This window comes from Chelonoidis abingdonii, chromosome 4 (assembly GCF_003597395.2).
Source record: "Chelonoidis abingdonii isolate Lonesome George chromosome 4, CheloAbing_2.0, whole genome shotgun sequence".
NCBI lineage: Eukaryota > Metazoa > Chordata > Testudines > Testudinidae > Chelonoidis > Chelonoidis abingdonii.
In genome coordinates, this window is record NC_133772.1 from 6,822,669 (window position 1) to 6,826,075 (window position 3,407).

General features: G+C 54.4%; 1 long non-coding RNA gene across 1 annotated transcript; it reads right to left on the minus strand.

The window, feature by feature from the left end:
- Positions 1-12: 12 nt before the first annotated feature.
- Positions 13-2,824, minus strand: LOC116822167 (uncharacterized). The gene is made up of 3 exons (XR_004373086.2): positions 2,583-2,824; positions 1,564-1,636; positions 13-846 (listed from the first exon to the last, which is right to left on the minus strand). It is a non-coding gene; the product is annotated as an uncharacterized LOC116822167 (long non-coding RNA).
- Positions 2,825-3,407: the final 583 nt, after the last annotated feature.

Consider the following 3,407-nt stretch of genomic DNA (forward strand, 5'->3'; position numbering starts at 1 on the left):
GTAGCTTTTTTATTGATCATTTTGTTTTGGCCCAGAGCATTAGTAGGAATGCCCAGGTACATGTATAAAGCAGGAGGGAGAAAGACAAGCAGAGATCAGAGCAGGGAGCTCTCTAAGCAGATTTGCATGAGCAGAATCGCTGAGTGATGCTGTGCCAGCGAGAGCGCAGCGTACAGCTGGGTGGTCTGGCGTCCAAAGAGACTGCGACCTTTGTTCCCCCGGCCTTCGGCCTGCTGCGGGGTCCCATTGGAAAGTGGCTCCCAGCAGGAGCCCGCCAGCAGGGACCGAGGGGGAATACAGTCGGGTGACACTTTTCAGATCAGCCCCTTTTCTGGTGAAATATGCAGGTTTGGTGAAACTGAACCATTTGGTGATTGTTTTGGCTTCACTAAAGTGTATTGGTCAAAACTAAAAACCAAAACCAACCCAGAACAAATCGAAACGTTTGGCGTCTTTGGTCTGAAACTACTTTCCCTTTTGAAATGGCCTTTAGTTTGATTAAAAGCAAACAGAGTTTTAAAATGGTAACAATCAAAACAAAATGTTCATTGGACTCAAAATGATTTTCCCATCACCACCACTTCTCCATTTGCAGAATATTTTTTAAAATAAAGTTTCAGTTTGTCCTAAAATGAATCCCCTGCCCCCCAAATTATTCAGAATACCCAGCAAACCCCAAAACCTGCTAGTTGCCCGGTTCTACCCAGAACACATAAGACAGGATAAGGACACAGCAGAAAATGGTTCCAGATGTGAAGTTACAGCACACGAAGGTGACACAGCCTCCGCTGCAGGATACAGGCCACGTCTTTCACCATGTCCTGTTATACGCAGGGGTCCCTGCAGCTGTGAGCAGAGGCAAAGAGGAAGAGAACCAGCTGTTGGTTGTGATGCTCAGATGTGGATGGGACCCTTCCCCTCTACGGGGTGCTGGCTCTGACCTGGTGCCAGTGGGGCAGAGAATGGGATATAGAGCTTTTCCCCTCTAGGGGTGCCAGTTCTGATCTGCCCCCAGACAGGGGGGAATGGGACATGGGGCCTTTGCCCTGTAGGGGGTGCTAGCTCCAATGTGGCCCCAGGGAAGTGGTCCTGGCAGGTTTAGGGGGTCAGGGAAGGGGATACGGGGCCTTTCCCATCTAAGGCTCTAGTGCCAGTATGGCCAGTTTCAGGTCAGCAGTAACTAAAGATGCTCCTGTCTGAAGGCTGTTTAGTGGCTCCTGCCTGAGCTGGTGGATCTCAGCCTGGGAGGAAGGTGCCCATTTCACAGGAGTCACCTACCCATCGGCCAGAGGAGCCCTGGAGACTAAGCTCCCCAGAGACGTCTCTTCCTGAGCAGGCGGTGCGCAGGCAGGACGCTGCCATGGCTGTGTGTGGAGCTCACTAGGACAGAGATTGTGTCTTCCTACATGTTTGTACAGTAGCTGGCCCAGTGTGAGCACAACTGCAATATAAACAACAAGGCCCTGGGGGTGCCCGAACAGTCATCGGGACACCTTCAGCCACTGCTAGAGTTCGCCTGTCTGGAGAATAGCCTGCCCTGGTGGGAGTGAAGCTGGATGGTACCTGTTCCGGAGGGTGTATTTGCAAACAAACGGGAAGGACCAGATGGCGTCATAGTCGTTCCAGGTTACAAAGCCTGAAAGAGACGGAATCAGAAGGAATCACCCCAAGAACAAACCGCCCACTGGCAGGAACGGGCACTTCCATGACTAGGAAAGTCATCTGCATGTGAGAGCTAATGTAACCACTGTACCTGTGTCAACATCTGTTTGGTCATGACTGGGGTGATTAGATAGATAGATAGATACTGGAAAACACGAGTGGGAACTGAGATGAGGCATGAATAGAAAGGCTGAGAACAATATTGCCCTGGTCCATTGCCACCTTGCATCTTGGGTCATCAATTTCTTCTATGCAAATAGGGTGTAAAGCTCTTTGCACCCACGTAGCTCTGGAGGTAGGGAGGTCAGTGGACTGAGCTGCTAGGGTAGGGGCAGGGCATAGGCGTTGACTTTCCCTCTTTCCCATAAGTGCTTGACCCCCGTTTGTCCCCAGCCCTGCCCCCAACTCCACCCCTTCCATGAGGCCCCAGCCCTTCCCTGCTTCTTCCCACCCCTGTCCCACCCCCATTCCAATCCCTTCCCCGCCCCGGCCCCACCTCTTCCCTGCCTCCTCCCCTGAATGCCTCACGTTCCTGCTCCTCCCACTCTGCGCACTCCCTCCTGGAGCATGCTAACACTGCCAAACACCTGTTTGGCAGCGGCCGGGCATGAAGCACTGGGAGGTAGGTGGAGGAGTGGGGACATAGCGCGCTCAGGGGAGGAGGAGATGAGGTGGGGGGGTTGAGACAAGCTTAGCTGTCAGTGGGTGCAGAGCACCCAATAATTTTCCCCCAGAGTTGGCGATTATGGGGCAGGGGACCAAATCAGACAGCTTAATGATTTGATTGGATGGTGCAGCCAACCAGCAGGAACTGAATCTGGGCGATGTTCTTCTGGCGAGAGTCAGGGGGTGGAGATAATGAGCCAGCCCTGACCAAACCGAGCCACCAAGCATGCGCCCCCACAGGGCAAAGCTCTCACCATTTTGCAGGATCCAAGAGCCCAGGTAGTTTTCTCCCGGGAGGCCATCGGGCTGGCCTGCAGGAAATGTCCGGAAATTGTATTCGGAACCATCCGTCCACATGAAAGACCCCTCCTAGAGAAAGAGTGACAGTGTTAGTGACTGAACCGGGGGCCAGGCGCGCTGCAGGGAGAGGAGATGGAGCAATAGCCAGTAAGGGATCAGCATTGTCTCTAGCACCTAATATCCCAGCTGTGGAGGCCGCTTCCTCACTGCAGCCCTCTCCAGCACTGACAGAATCAGCCTCACACCACCCCGGGGAGCGGGGAAGGGTCCGCCCCATGTTACAGATAGGGGAACTCAGCACAGGGTAGATTAAGTAACTGCACCAAGGTCACACAGGGAGACAGTGGCAGACCCAGGAACTGAACCCAGGACTCCCAAGTCCCCGTGCGCTGCCCTAAGCGCTGGGCCATCCTTCTGTCTGTCAAAATGAGCAGCGCCGCCCTGGCTTGGAATCAGCTCTGCTATAACACTCACTTGCAGCCCTAAACTGGCACCGCGTTCACCTTCGTGTGCCAGTGTCACTTTCACTTTGGGATCTCACCAGCCTTCACCAGATCCCAACACATCTTCCCAGGGCCAGTGCAACCATTTAGGCGACCTAGGCTGTTGCCTAGGGCGCTGAGATTTGGCGGGGGGGCATTTTCTTCGGCAGTGACCGCAGCGGCTGGATCTTTGGCTGCTCCGGTTGCCGCTGGCATTTAGGAGGAGGGAGCTGGGGCAGGGGAGCGCAGGGAGGGCTGCCTGCAGCAAGTTGCGGGGGGCGGCACTCAGGGGAACTC